The following is a 16835-nucleotide window of genomic DNA, read 5'->3' as shown; positions in this document are numbered from 1 at the left end:
GAATATTCGAGTAGCTCGAATATTCGAGCTCTTTTTCAGCTATTCGAGCTCGGTATTCGAGCTCCGAATAGCTGCAGCTATTCGAATGGGCTATCCGAGTACACTCGAATAGCCCATTCACTATTCGAGCTATTCGAGCAACCCGGCGCTATTCGAGCTCGGTACCGAGCTCGAATAGCGTCATAGCCCAGATTGATGTCCTTAGAGCCAATCAGAGGGCTCCCAGGCCCTCTGACGGCAGCCAATCACAGAGGGGGACCCTGGCCAGCCCCTACCCTATAAATAGCGGCCGCCATGTTCCGTTTCTCCATGCTTGCCTGAGACTTGTACAGAGAGAGAGTTGCTCCTTTGTGCTTTGGCTTAGCAAGTGCTCTATTGTGATCATTTACCTAGCGTTTTTGCTCACCTACACCTGCCATATACACCTATATTGTTGTTAGTTAGATAGACATTGTATTTTAGTTAGTAGCTTGTGTGTTACATTAGAGACAGGCAGCTGCTGCAAGCTTACAGGTTTAGGCCTCAGGGGGGGCTTGCCTCTGTGGGCAGCTGTCCTCTGTTTATTTCTCTCATCTATACCAGTATTTCTGCTGTCCTTTACTAATAGTATTGTAGTTATACTGTACTAGGAGTAGGACACTCACTGACTGTCACTGTTTATAGGCTACTAGCTAGCTCCTGCGTGTGTGCACTCACTCACTGTCTGTGTGTACACACACTCTATTTCCTTCTGATTACTGATAGATTATTGTTAGTTAGTTGTACTTACTTACTACTTACTCTTACTGTACCCGTAGGGACACTCACTGTCACTGTTCATATAGGCTACTAGCTCCTGCGTGTGCGCACTGCACTCACTGTCTGAGTGTACCGACACAACACACACTCTATTTCCTTCTGATCGCTGATTGATTATCGTAATTAGTTAGTTCTACTTACTGTTACTACTTACTCTTACTGTACTAGGAGTCTAGGACACTCAGTCACTGTCCATAGGCTACTAGCTCCTGCGTGCGTGCACTCACTGTCTGAGTGTACACACACCCACACTCCATTTCCTTCTGATCGCTGATTGATTATTGTAATTAGTTAGTTCTACTTACTGTTACTACTTACTCTTACTGTACTAGGAGTCTAGGACACTCAGTCACTGTCCATAGGCTACTAGCTCCTGCGTGCGGTCACTCACTGTCTGAGTGTACACACACCACCCACACTCTATTTCCTTCTGATCGCTGATTGATTATTGTAATTAGTTAGTTCTACTTACTGTTACTACTTACTCTTACTGTACTAGGAGTCTAGGACACTCAGTCACTGTGTTCATAGGCTACTAGCTCCTGCGTGCGTGCACTCACTGTCTGAGTGTACACACACCCACACTCCATTTCCTTCTGATCGCTGATTGATTATTGTAATTAGTTAGTTCTACTTACTGTTACTACTTACTCTTACTGTACTAGGAGTCTAGGACACTCAGTCACTGTGTTCATAGGCTACTAGCTCCTGCGTGCGTGCACTCACTGTCTGAGTGTACACACACCCACACTCCATTTCCTTCTGATCGCTGATTGATTATTGTAATTAGTTAGTTCTACTTACTGTTACTACTTACTCTTACTGTACTAGGAGTCTAGGACACTCAGTCACTGTGTTCATAGGCTACTAGCTCCTGCGTGCGTGCACTCACTGTCTGAGTGTACACACACCCACACTCCATTTCCTTCTGATCGCTGATTATCGTAATTAGTTAGTTGTACTTACTGTTACTACTTACTCTTACTGTACTAGGAGTCTAGGACACTCAGTCACTGTGTTCATAGGCTACTAGCTCCTGCGTGCGTGCACTCACTGTCTGAGTGTACACACACCCACACTCCATTTCCTTCTGATCGCTGATTGATTATTGTAATTAGTTAGTTCTACTTACTGTTACTACTTACTCTTACTGTACTAGGAGTCTAGGACACTCAGTCACTGTGTTCATAGGCTACTAGCTCCTGCGTGCGTGCACTCACTGTCTGAGTGTACACACACCCACACTCCATTTCCTTCTGATCGCTGATTGATTATCGTAATTAGTTAGTTGTACTTACTGTTACTACTTACTCTTACTGTACTAGGAGTCTAGGACACTCAGTCACTGTGTTCATAGGCTACTAGCTCCTGCGTGCGTGCACTCACTGTCTGAGTGTACACACACCCACACTCCATTTCCTTCTGATCGCTGATTGATTATTGTAATTAGTTAGTTCTACTTACTGTTACTACTTACTCTTACTGTACTAGGAGTCTAGGACACTCAGTCACTGTGTTCATAGGCTACTAGCTCCTGCGTGCGTGCACTCACTGTCTGAGTGTACACACACCCACACTCCATTTCCTTCTGATCGCTGATTGATTATTGTAATTAGTTAGTTCTACTTACTGTTACTACTTACTCTTACTGTACTAGGAGTCTAGGACACTCAGTCACTGTGTTCATAGGCTACTAGCTCCTGCGTGCGTGCACTCACTGTCTGAGTGTACACACACCCACACTCCATTTCCTTCTGATCGCTGATTGATTATTGTAATTAGTTAGTTGTACTTACTGTTACTACTTACTCTTACTGTACTAGGAGTCTAGGACACTCAGTCACTGTGTTCATAGGCTACTAGCTCCTGCGTGCGTGCACTCACTGTCTGAGTGTACACACACCCATACTCCATTTCCTTCTGATCGCTGATTGATTATTGTAATTAGTTAGTTCTACTTACTGTTACTACTTACACTTACTGTACTAGGAGTCTAGGACACTCAGTCACTGTGTTCATAGGCTACTAGCTCCTGCGTGCGTGCACTCACTGTCTGAGTGTACACACACCCACACTCCATTTCCTTCTGATCGCTGATTGATTATCGTAATTAGTTAGTTGTACTTACTGTTACTACTTACTCTTACTGTACTAGGAGTCTAGGACACTCAGTCACTGTGTTCATAGGCTACTAGCTCCTGCGTGCGTGCACTCACTGTCTGAGTGTACACACACCCACACTCCATTTCCTTCTGATCGCTGATTGATTATTGTAATTAGTTAGTTCTACTTACTGTTACTACTTACTCTTACTGTACTAGGAGTCTAGGACACTCAGTCACTGTGTTCATAGGCTACTAGCTCCTGCGTGCGTGCACTCACTGTCTGAGTGTACACACACCCACACTCCATTTCCTTCTGATCGCTGATTGATTATCGTAATTAGTTAGTTGTACTTACTGTTACTACTTACTCTTACTGTACTAGGAGTCTAGGACACTCAGTCACTGTGTTCATAGGCTACTAGCTCCTGCGTGCGTGCACTCACTGTCTGAGTGTACACACACCCACACTCCATTTCCTTCTGATCGCTGATTGATTATTGTAATTAGTTAGTTCTACTTACTGTTACTACTTACTCTTACTGTACTAGGAGTCTAGGACACTCAGTCACTGTGTTCATAGGCTACTAGCTCCTGCGTGCGTGCACTCACTGTCTGAGTGTACACACACCCACACTCCATTTCCTTCTGATCGCTGATTGATTATCGTAATTAGTTAGTTGTACTTACTGTTACTACTTACTCTTACTGTACTAGGAGTCTAGGACACTCAGTCACTGTGTTCATAGGCTACTAGCTCCTGCGTGCGTGCACTCACTGTCTGAGTGTACACACACCCACACTCCATTTCCTTCTGATCGCTGATTGATTATTGTAATTAGTTAGTTCTACTTACTGTTACTACTTACTCTTACTGTACTAGGAGTCTAGGACACTCAGTCACTGTGTTCATAGGCTACTAGCTCCTGCGTGCGTGCACTCACTGTCTGAGTGTACACACACCCACACTCCATTTCCTTCTGATCGCTGATTGATTATTGTAATTAGTTAGTTCTACTTACTGTTACTACTTACTCTTACTGTACTAGGAGTCTAGGACACTCAGTCACTGTGTTCATAGGCTACTAGCTCCTGCGTGCGTGCACTCACTGTCTGAGTGTACACACACTAAATTTACTTGTGATTACTACTGATTATTGTAACTGCTAGTTGTACTTCCTGACTGTTACTACTTACTTACTGTACTAGGGGACACTCACTCAGTCACCTCACCAACCAACCCACTCCATTAAAGTACCCCACTTTTCACCCGCCCTTTTACAAAACTTTTGTCTATACGCCCAAAACATTTAAGATGTCTGGAAGTGGCAGCCAGCGCGGTTTGGGCAAGGGGAAGGGCAGCAAGGGAATCAGGAGGAGAGGGAGCAGCATTGTGGCAAGCCGCGGCCGCGGGCGCGCCACCATGCACAGTTCCGCAGCAGCAGCAGCAGCGTCAGTGGCTAACATTCCTCCCATAGCCACTGGCCGTGGACGCCTTGGGCGCCGCCCAGCAGGAGCATCTGCAACTCACGCTGCAGAGACACAGCAGCAGCAGCGTGTAGCACCTGCTCCCATTTTCCTCCAGCCGGGTCGGAAACGTCCCATTGAGGAAAAGGATGCAGACACTGTGGTGCAACTCATGACGGAGGATGAGCAGCCCGCCATCAGCTTTGCATCCGAGGCCTCCACCCTCACCACCACCACCACCCCTGTTCGCAGCAGCCGCCCAGCAGGGTCTGGGGAGGAGGCCAGTTCACCGTCACTCGCCGACCTGTCATTCAGCAGTCTTTTGACCCCAGGCATCATGAGTAAATTGTCTGCTGTTGTTGGCGATCTTGAGGAGGAGATGCTGATGGGCACTTTGGGGGATGAGGGATTGGACAGCAAGACTGTGGCGACAGTCAAGCAGCCCATCCATGCATCAGGAGAGGAGTTTGGGGGGTCCTCATCCCAGCAGGACATGTTTCAGGAGGGGGAGGATGATGATGACCCGGTGACAGACAGAGACTGGGTGCCACCACCTCCAGGGGATGTCGTCCTCAGCAGCTCTGAGGAGGAGGAGGAGGATGCGCTTGTGGGCCTTGCAAGGAGGCGCATCATTGCAAGCATTGGCAGCGTCCCACAGCCTGCTGGTGTCTCAGGCTCAGCAGCAGCAGCAGCAGCATCAGCCAGTACCACCCCCAGCCGCACCCAAGCCCCCCCCCCCAACCACCACAGGGAGACAGGCAGCAGCGCTTCCATGCCGTAGGGGGAAGTTTCTGTCACCAATCTGGCGGTTTTTCACCATGCCCACTGTGTACAGCAAGTACGCCACTTGCAACCACTGTCAGCGGAAGTTGAGCAGAGGTGCAGACCCCTTAAAGTTCAGCACCAGCTCGCTCATCAACCACCTTGCGGCTAAACATTTCCACCAGCATGAGGAGTTCCAGAGGCTGAAGGCATCTGCTGCTGGCAGTGGCACCACACCCATCACTGCACAGCCTTCAGCAGCAGCAGCAGCAACAGCAGCCACCCGCCCTCCTGCTCCTCCAGCAGCACCAGCAGGAGTGCGGAAACGCACTGCTCCTCCCCCCTCTGCAACTCCTGCCGCCGACACTGAGGCCTGTTCTGGCAGCCAGTCCTCAGTGGCCTCCTCTGCTGTGTCTGCTGATTCCCGTGTCAGCAAAAGGCCACGCCAGAGCCTTTTGAGCGAGTCCTTCCAGGGGGTGGTTAGGGCTCTGCCTCCCAGCAGCCGTCGCGTGCGGCAGCTGAACGGCTTGCTGGCACGGGCCATGTGCTCCCAACTCCTGCCGTACACGCTCGTGCAGGAGGGGAGCGACATTCGTGCGCTGCTTGCTTGCGCAGCCCCAGACTGGCAGCTCCCCAGCAGACACTTCTTTGCCCGCAAGGCCATTCCTGCACTGCACCGCTTTGTGATGGCCAATGTGGAGCGAGGGCTGGAGCACGCGGTTGGTGAAAGGGTCCACGTCACCATGGACTCCTGGAGCAGCCGCTTCGGGACAGGCCGCTACCTGTCCTTCACTGTCCACTGGGTCAGCTTGGTGGAAGGGGGTGAGGATGGGAGAGCAGCAGCGGGCACAGCAGCAGCAGCAACACAGTGGGTGGTGCCACCCCGCAGGCTCAGGGGAACTGCAGCAGGTTCCTCCGATCCTCTGCCATCCTCCGGCACACCTGGCCAAACCCCCCGCCTCAGCAGCAGCGTGAAGGCCCGCCACTGCCAAGCGCTGCTGCACTTGGTCAGCCTTGGGAAGACCAAGCTGACGGCAACCCATGTGTTGGCCAAACTCCAGGAGCAGGAGAGGATTTGGCTGACCCCCAGAGGCCTCAGAGTCGGAGAGGTGGTGGCCGACAATGGGGCCAATCTGGTTGCCGCAATAGACAGGGGAAACCTGACCCACATCCCCTGTCTTGCCCACGTGCTGAACCTGGTGGTGCAGAAGTTCCTGCGCACCTACCAGGGGATGGGCGAACTGCTGGAAACGGCAAGGAATGTTGTGCGTCACTTCCGGCGCTCGGCTGCAGCCTGTGCGAGCCTGGAAGACGTGCAAAAGGAGCTGGATCTGCCACGCCATCGGCTGATCCTTGACGTTCCGACTCGCTGGAACTCCACCCTGGCGATGTTGGAGCGTCTGGTTGAACAGAGGCGCGCTGTCAAACAGTACCTTGCCCTGGCCACTGTTTCCGCAGCTCAGAGAAGGGACAAGACCAGCAACATCCCGTCCATCGTCCCCGATGATGACTGGAGGCACATGCAGCAGGTGTGCTTAGTGCTGGCTCCCTTCCTGCAGGCCACAAACATGGTGAGCAGGGACCATGCTATGGTCTGCGAGTGGGTGCCCCTGGTTTCTCTGCTGAACAGGGCCCTCGATGCTTTGCTGGAACAGGGAGCGGCAGCCTTGGACCAGCAGGAGCGGCAACCAGCTGCGCAGTCCACCTCTGAGGGGGAGGAGGAGGAGGACTTGGTGGAGGTCCCTGACCTGGCAGCTGATGAGGGGGATCAGCACAGCGCAGCTGAGTTGGTGCGGGGGTGGAGAGAGGATGAGGCGGCAGAGGAGGAGGATGAGGACAGCACTGACGTCGATGTGCCAGCAGACGTGGCCCGCCTCTTCCCAATGGCAGCGCACATGCTGACGTGCCTGCGCAGGGACCCCAGGGTGATCCAGATGAAGCAGAGGGAGGACATCTGGATCAGCATGATGTTGGACCCACGCCTCAAGGGGAAGTTGAGCCAGTTCCTGCCGCCTGCAGGAGGAGACCCAGCGCAACAAATAAGGAGCTTGCAGCAGGCCCTTGTTGAGCGCTTGGAGGAAGCCTTCCCCCAGCCTTCCACCCCCACTGTCCAGCAGCCAGCACAGAGGCAGCAGCAGGTGCCTGCATCCAGCAGCAGCAAGCGCCCCACAGACCTGCTGTCTCTCAGCCATGAGCTCTACAGGACTGTAGAGGCTCCGGCAGCAGTGACTAGAGAGGAGATGCATGCAGCAGCATCCTCCTCCGGTCACAGCCAGCGCCTGACCCGCATGGTGGCTGACTACATGGGGTCGTACAGCGGGCTTGACAGCGATGCCCCTGTTGATCCCATGGAGTATTGGGTCAAGCGCATGGAGATCTGGAGCGAGCTGGCGCAGTACACCCTGGAAGTGCTGTCCTGCCCCCCTTCCAGCGTGCTGTCCGAGCGCTGCTTCAGTGCAGCTGGTGGCGTGGTCACCGAGAAACGCTCACGTCTGTCTCACAAGTCTGTGGACAGACTGACGTTTCTCAAGATGAACCAGGCGTGGGTGGAAGGCGAGTTCCTGGCCCCTGTTGTCGGCGAGAGGGGGACATGAACTGGCTGCCGGAACCATCGTTAATGTGCCTTACCACCCTTTACCACCTCCTGGCTCCTGCTCACTAAGCCAGCCTGGTTCACTTTGACTATTACGTCACCTGCAGCCACACATTTTACACCTACAGTGGGCTGCTGTGTACTGCCCTTCTGCTGTCTGTCTGTGTTTCCCACTGCCAGGGTACACAGATGATTTACCTTCTGCTGCCACTCTGCCACCAGCTATTACGTCAAACAATAGCTATATTGGTTGCAAAACCAAAAACCAAAAAACCATAAAAAAAAAAAAAAGGTTTAATTTTTCTGAGGTGCCCGGGTTGAAAACTGTGTTGTCCCAGTTGTGTATTGGACACAATGTGGGCTGCACGACCGCTGTCTGGGACCTCCTGTTGTGTTTATTTACAGCCCTGGTATCACCGCTAGGTACCAGGGCTATTATGTCACGCTGCCTACCTGCTGCCACACTCACACTGCTCCTCCATACCTCCTCCTGCTGCTGCTGCTGCTGTCTGTCTGTGTTTCCCACTGCCAGGGTACACAGATGATTTACCTTCTGCTGCCACTCTGCCACCAGCTATTACGTCAAACAATAGCTGCTCGCCTACTCCTCCATTCCTCCTCCTGCTGCTGCTGTCTGTCTGTGTTTCCCACTGCCAGGGTACACAGATGATTTACCTTCTGCTGCCACTCTGCCACCAGCTATTACGTCAAACAATAGCTATATTGGTTGCAAAACCAAAAACCAAAAAACCATAAAAAAAAAAAAAAGGTTTAATTTTTCTGAGGTGCCCGGGTTGAAAACTGTGTTGTCCCAGTTGTGTATTGGACACAATGTGGGCTGCACGACCGCTGTCTGGGACCTCCTGTTGTGTTTATTTACAGCCCTGGTATCACCGCTAGGTACCAGGGCTATTATGTCACGCTGCCTACCTGCTGCCACACTCACACTGCTCCTCCATACCTCCTCCTGCTGCTGCTGCTGCTGTCTGTCTGTGTTTCCCACTGCCAGGGTACACAGATGATTTACCTTCTGCTGCCACTCTGCCACCAGCTATTACGTCAAACAATAGCTGCTCGCCTACTCCTCCATTCCTCCTCCTGCTGCTGCTGTCTGTCTGTGTTTCCCACTGCCAGGGTACACAGATGATTTACCTTCTGCTGCCACTCTGCCACCAGCTATTACGTCAAACAATAGCTATATTGGTTGCAAAACCAAAAACCAAAAAACCATAAAAAAAAAAAAAAGGTTTAATTTTTCTGAGGTGCCCGGGTTGAAAACTGTGTTGTCCCAGTTGTGTATTGGACACAATGTGGGCTGCACGACCGCTGTCTGGGACCTCCTGTTGTGTTTATTTACAGCCCTGGTATCACCGCTAGGTACCAGGGCTATTATGTCACGGCGAGCTGCCTGCCTCATTGACTGCCTGCTGCCACACACTCCTCCTCCTCCTCCTGCTGCTGAATTTACCTCCTGCTGTCTTTGTGTTTCCACTGCCAGGGAGCACATACAATGGCGCTTCCAACATGCGTGCGCCCACCAGCTATTTGTTACGCTCAAAAATAGCTGCATTCCTTTAAAAAAAAAATTGAAAAGAGAAATACGTGAAGAAGAAGAAGAAGAAGAAGAAGAAGAAGAAGAAGAAGAAGAAGAAGAAACACTACTGAACAAAATTAAGGACACAACTTCTCTTTCCACATTTTTTTTTAAAGGAACATCCCCACATAATCACTTGCTGTTGTTACTTGGAAAAAAAGAGGTTTCTTGCATCATTCACCCTCAAAACAAGTGTTGGAAGCTATTTAAGGCCAATTCGAATAGTCAGCTCGAATAGTTAGCTCGAATACCGACTCGAATAGTGAGCTCGAAGTCCGAGGTCGAATCGAATAGTAAAAATTATTCGACTCGAATATTCGACTGACCTCGAATAATTTACTATTCGAATTCGACCAAACTCGAATTTTAAAAAGGGGTATTTGAGCATCACTGCTCCTGCTACAGCCAAATATTTCAAATTTTGACTCATCCATCCATTTTTCTGCATTCCAGTTCCTATGTTTTTATGCATACTTGAGTCGCTTGGTCTTGTTCTAGGTATTCTGGCCAGACTTCTCTGGACAGCAAATGGTTGTACCCGGGTCCCACTGATTTCTGACATTTAGTAGCTGATGGCACTGCTGCTTCCGATTTCGAAGGGTAATAGGCTTGATGTGTCTTTCATATATTGCATTAAGTTTCCTTGGCTGACCACTGCATCTACAATCTTTGTGCTTCTTCAAAAGAGCTTGAACAGCATATTGTGAAAGCCCAGTCTGCTTTGAAATCTTTTTCTGGGAGAGACCTTGCTGATGCAGTATTGATTTGATTTAGATTTTACTTGTGTTCGCTCACTTTACACATTTTTAATTGATAAACAATCATTATTTATATTTCTGAAAGCATTCTTTGTTTACAGCATTTTTTTCACACCTGCCTAAAACGTTTGCACAATACTGTATGTATGTATGTTCAGTGGCATCCCTACCATTGAGCACTGGGCGGCGTGGCGGCCTGGGTAACTGACACTCAAGGAGTTATCGTCACGACCCCCCATGGTAGGGGAAGAGCAGCGCTAGAAGGAGGGGTAGGGGACAGCGCCAGGGAGGGGGGACAGATCCCCCCCTCCCTCACCTGGGTCCCCTCCTTCTGCCTCTCTTCCCCGCTGCCCGCCCAGGACCCCCCAGGTGTTGAACTCCCCGGAGGCAGAGCAGGGCTACGGGAAGATGGCTGCCAAAGCCCTGCACTGGAGACTCTTTGCCTGTCAGCGCGGGAGATTTACACTGGCTGCAGGAGAATCGTCGCTGGAGGATTGTCGCGGAGCTGCGTGTCAGAGGCCGGCCAGGTGAGTGAATTTTTTTTTTTTTTTACAGATTTATTTTCTGGTGAATGCTGCCCACACAACTATTATTTTCTGGTGAATGCTCACCACATAGCGATTATTTTCTGGTGAAGGCTGCCCACATAGCGATTTTTTTCTGGTGAATGCTCCCCACATAACGATTATTTTCTGGCGAATGCTCCCCACATAACGATTATTTTCTGGTGAATGCTGCCCACATAATTATTTTCTGGTGAATGCTCCCCACATAGCAATTATTTTCTGGTGAATGCTGCCCACATAACAATTATTTTCTGGTGAATGCTGCCCACATAACGATTATTTTCTGGTGAATGCTTCCCACATAACTTGAAAGAAAGGGGGGAGAACAGAGAGCCCTATATGGTGTAGTATGTTAATGAGGTAATGTCTGATGCAAACACACACAAGCAGAGAAGGATCCGCAGGCCAGACCAGGTAGATGAAAAAAGCTGACAAAATGTATTTGAAAAAATTCCACAAACAGTGCAATAAAAGAGAGACAGAATAAGCAAACACACACAATGGTAAAGCAGCCCATACACTCAGCCGATTTTCTGGACGATCGATCGATCGCGGTCGATCGATCGATCGATCGATCGCAAATCGGTTGGCCGATCGACCGATCGACGGCCGATTTCGATCGATTTCGATGGATTTCCATCGAACTAGCAGGGTGGAAAATTTAGGTCGATCTGATGAGATTGCTTATCAGTTTGCATTGGCCTTAATGGAAATCTGATGGCAAAAAAATGCCATCAGATCGAATTTCAACAGATTTCAAACTGAAATCTGTTGGAATTCTATCCTGGTAAAAAATGTTCTAAAAACGCATCAGATAGATCATCAGATGCATTTCTTATCTGTCTGCTGCCAATCTGACGAGTGTATGAAGATCAGTATGTTGTCAACTTTAGATTGTAAGCTCACAAAGGCAGGGCTCACTCACCCTTTTGTGTCTTAAAATTTGCTATATGTTTTATTCATTGTGGTACTTTTGTCACTGTAATTACCAATTCTGTATTTTGTACTGATTCTGTATTTCTCAGTTCTATATACTTTCTATATATGCAATTCTCTAGTTTTATATACTGGTGTACACCATTGTCTGTATTATTATGTACACCATATTTGTTTCTTACTTTGTACAGTGCCAGGGGCATATCTGGGTAATATAATGCCTATTGCAAACACTGAAATTGCACCCCATATCCAATTGCACCCCATATCTATACTGGAGGTGTCCCTCCAGTTTAGGTAGCCAGAGGTGCCCCCCAATATATGTAGTTAGAATTAGCCCCCCAGTACAGTTTATCACAGGTAGCCCTCAGTACAGCTCACCAGAGTAAGCCACTCAGTATAAGTAGTCAGATAGCCAGAGGTCGCCCTACCCGTTAGGTAGTTAGCCAGTTTAGGTCGCCCTCTCAGCATTGGTAATGAGACACCCTCCACACCCCCCCCCCCCTTATAAGTAGCCACCCCAGTATAGGTTGTTAGATTTAGCCCCCCCCCCCCCCCCCAAGTATAATAACAAGAGGCAACTCTCAATATGGTGATTAAGCAAGTGGGAGGAGGGGGCAACCTTTGTGCTCATGGACCCATGCGCCCATGGCATGAGCCATGCCTGCACCCCTCTAGATACACCTCTGTACAGCGCCACGGAATATGTTGGTGCTTTATAAATCAATAATATTAATAATAATAACAACAATAACATTGTATACCTGGCCTTTATGTTATCTTTTGTTGTTCTGCAATTTTGATGGAGAAGACACTGAGCTTGCTGTTTGACTCCTTGGAGACTAATAAAATATTTTAAATCAAAACCAAAATACATTAACTGACCTCCACGTTCAGCTAACCTCACCTATCCCTCTCAAAAAAGGCATCTCTATTTCGTATGACTTCATAACTCAAGATAGCCATCTCCACCTTACCAAATACGCTCTAGCTTGGTCATCAGCCCTTCACTCGTCTATCACCACCATTCATCTAGCTAAAGCCTCAAAATCTATCCAAAAATATTCTACTAATACAACCCACTGGGAAGCCCACCAGAAAATAATTCTAAATTGGTATCTCACCCCAGAAAAACATTCTACATTTTCCTACTCCTACAGTCCTATCTGTTGGAATAATTGTGGAGCTTGTGGCTCCTTAACCCATTTATTATGGGACTGCACACTTTCCAGCTTCTTTGGAAATCAATCAGCAGCTCCTTACAAATGATACTTAGTCAACCCTTTGTTATGCTTCCAACTCTTGCTCTACTCCACATAGCACTTGATAGCATTCTAACTACGTACCGCAGAGTTGCCATGTATCTAATTTTTGCCACTAGACAATCAAACACAAAAAACTGGGGCTCCATAGAGACTCCTTCCCTCATGGAAGAACAGCAGCCTGCCTAGGCTGCTGTGAACATGGGAATGCTGAAACTGAGGGGGAAAGGGTTAACATGAGCTGTGGTACTGGCAGTTTTTTTCTCTCTGTTACAGATACAAGATCAGCTTACCTCACCTCAGGCTTGAAAGAAAGGGGGAGAACCGAGAGCCCAATATGGTGTAGTATGTTAATGAGGTGATGTCTGATGCAAACACACACAATGGTTATACTCACAAGGACGGGTCGCCTCCAAGGCAACCACTGGATAAGCAGGCTGGGAGAATTGTAACCTGACCCCGCTCAGGGTTAAGAAGTCGCTCTCTGTAGATAGAAGGAAATGGGGACACACCCCTTCACCAAGGGATGTATCCCCATTTCCGGTTTGTTTTTATGATGCACCCCCATGTACCTGTTACAATTGCACAGTCATTTTATTTATGTGTTATGGATTCCGCTGTAATTTATTATGTAAGTTATTATGCAATCTATGATTTATGCATAGCCTTACCGCTGTTTGTAAGTCTTTCATGACATTTTTGTAGTTTTTGGTGCATCTTCAGGTGCTTGTATCTAGCGTTCCTCTGGCATTCCCCTTTTCTCTTTTGTTTCCTTTCTTCAGGCAATTGTTTGCCTGAAGAAGCGGGACTGTTACCCGTGAAACGCGTTGCAGGAGCTCATAATAAATGTTACTTTAAACTTGAAGTAACCTGCCTGTTGTCTGGCCATTTTTTCAGAAGGGAGGTGAGTCCACCCACTACCCCCTTTTTAACAATTTTAACTAATTTTACTCTACTTGGCGCCTCTGCTCCCCACATAACGATTATTTTCTGGTGAATGCTCCCCACATAGCGATAATTTTCTGGTGAATGCTGCCCACATTATGATTATTTTCTGGTGAATGCTGCCCACATGATTATTTTCTGGTAAATGCTGCCCACATTACGATTATTTTCTGGTGATTTCTCCCCACATTGCGATTATTTTCTGGTGACTGTTGCCCACATAGAGATAATTTTCTGTTGAATGCTCCCCACATAGCAATTATTTTCTGGTGAATGCTGCCCACATAACGATTATTTTCAGGTGAATGCTGCTTACATAACGATTATTTTCTGGTGAAATGCTGCCCACTTTACGATTTCTGGTGAAATGCTGCTCTCTTTACGATCATTTTATGGTGAAATGCTGCTCTCTTTACAATTATTTTATTGTGAAATGTTGCCCACTTTACGAAAAATTGCTGGTGAAATGCTGCCCACTTTACGATTATTTTCCGGTGAAATGCTGCCTACTTTACGATTATTTTCTGGTGAAATGCTGCCCACTTTATGATTTCTGGTGAAATGCTGCTCTCTTTACGATTCATTTGTGGTGAAATGCTGCCCACGTTACGATTATTTTCTGGTGAAATGCTGCCCACTTTATGATTTCTGGTGAAATGCTGCTCTCTTTACGATTCATTTGTGGTGAAATGCTGCCCACTTTACGATTAATTTGTGGTGAAATGCTGCCCACTTTACAATTATTTTCTGGTGAAATGCTGCTCTCTTTACAATTTCTGGTGAAATGCTGACCATTTTACTATACAGGGAGCACCTATACCTGGCATTGCCCACCATGGCGCGCTTAGTATGCCACACTCGCTCCTTTTATTTATTTTATTTTTTTGGTGGGGGAGTTGGGAGGGGGGGTGTCTTATAATAACCTGCACCGGGTGTCAAATGCCTTAGGTACGCCACTGTGTATGTTACAGCCACTTGCAAGCTCCTTTGTGGCCACATTGATATGAATAGCAATTTCCACCTATAATGCAGTGCTATTCAGCAAGAAAGAAATGATATGGCACTAGCTATGTGCTCATCTTTATACAAAGTATTCCTTGCTATTTGCTGCATTTAAAAATGCAAACTGACAGTTCACCTTTTTACCAGGTTTGTATGAACAGGCTCAATAAACTACTTATTCTACAAAAGATACTTGCAGCATGATTGCTGAGACCTGGGGGTATAAAATTTATACATGAACTTCTACTGTCAGATTGCTTACTGCTGTCAGAATATTGCTACACCAACTTTTGATACCATTAGGCCTCGTTCACATCAGGGCCGTTTCTGTGCGCTTTCCACAGCGCACTGCCCTGTGCGATCAGCAAGGTATTGATTTGTCCATGTAACTAAATGTAGCTGGTTCACATCTATGCGCTGCGCTGAGCAGCGATACAAAAACGTAGTGTTGCATGCATTTCTGTGCGCTGAGCTGTAAAGCGCACAGCAATGCAAGTGAATGGGTCCGCTTTTTTAGCGCACAGAAGCGCGTACAAGCGCATAGAAGCGCATGCGTTTTTTACCCCTAATTAGAGAAAAAAATACATTTACATACAAAAACAAAGTTTTATTGACAACTGCTGCTGCTACAGTTAGCAAAACGTGCTTTAAAGAAGCGCAACGCACAGAAACGCGGACTAAAGCGCGCACAAGCGCATGCGTTTTTTACCACACGCTTTAACACGTTTTTCAGCGCAGCAGATGTGAACGAGGCCTTAGCTTGCCTAAAGCCCCGCCCACTACTGGCAACAGAGTGCTTGTAAGCATATACTATTAGCAAATGATGGACTACAGTTTCACATACATAAGTGCATTAAGGTTAGCTTCTGCTGATGAGGCACAGCTGCCAGCATTTTACAGTGATTTTCAAGAACCTGCTGCTGTGTTTGAGCTTCCACCAATTATATAATTGTATGTTGCCTACTTAGAGAGTCATGGAGAGTTTCTGCTCCTGGATTTCTTGCACCATTATATACTATGACGTTTTATTATTTGATGACTCTCAAAGATTAATCTCTTTGTTTCCAGGCACATACTGAAATTCGAAGACCTTATTTAAGATTACTCTAAAGCATTCCAGTCTAATCTTATTAACAGCTCTACTGAAAACATATGCACTTCTAGACCTTGTGTCAGTGTCAAAGTACTAGTACTTGCCCAAGCCTTTGGAAGTAAAAGCTGTAGCAATTCATATATGTATACTGCATCACTTTAGCATTGTTAGTTAGCAAACATTTATTTTAAGTCACTTGAGACTGTGTTTGTTACAGTTATGCATGAAATCCAAAGTTGTCTATGAATGGTGTGTTTGACCATCTTTAGCCTTGCAGCACTAGAGTCTTTGGTTCAAATCTGGGCCAGGTGACTACCTGCATGGAGTTTGTATGTTCTCCCTCTGTTTGTGTGGGTTTCTTTCCATACCCCCAAAATATAGGCTAATTGGTCCTTCCCAAAATTGGCCTTAGACAACTATATAAACATAAATCAATGACTGATGACTATGGTAGCGGTAAGCTTGTGACTAGTAGGAATAGTTAGTGACTAGTAAGTGACTATACACACCATGTAAAAGCGCTATGGACGATATCAGCACTATATAAATACAAAATAACAATAACATATGCACATAAAAGACATTCAGTTTCCAAGCCTACAAATTAATTATGTAAAGTACAGCTGTTTTCTGTTCTGCCCTTAAAGCGGAACTGAAAGTTTTAAGAAAACTAAGTTTTTCACTTACCTGGGGCTTCTACCAGCCCCTTGCAGCCTTCTTGTCCCACGCCGGTCCTCCACGATCCTTTGTTCCCCCATCAGCGCAGGACGCTATTGCTGGCCGGAATACGAACAAAGCTACGCGTGGTTCGGGGTGCGCAGGTGCAGTTGCTATCGACTTATGAACAAACCGAAAGTAGCTGGCGGCGGTAGAACCGAGGATTGTGGAGGACCGGCATGGGACAGGAAGGCCGCAAGGGGCTGGCAGAAGCCCCAGGTAAGTGAAACACTTGTTTTT

The sequence above is a fragment of the Hyperolius riggenbachi genome, chromosome 4 (genome assembly GCF_040937935.1).
Source record: "Hyperolius riggenbachi isolate aHypRig1 chromosome 4, aHypRig1.pri, whole genome shotgun sequence".
Taxonomy (NCBI): domain Eukaryota; kingdom Metazoa; phylum Chordata; class Amphibia; order Anura; family Hyperoliidae; genus Hyperolius; species Hyperolius riggenbachi.
This window is presented reverse-complemented; position numbering follows the sequence as displayed.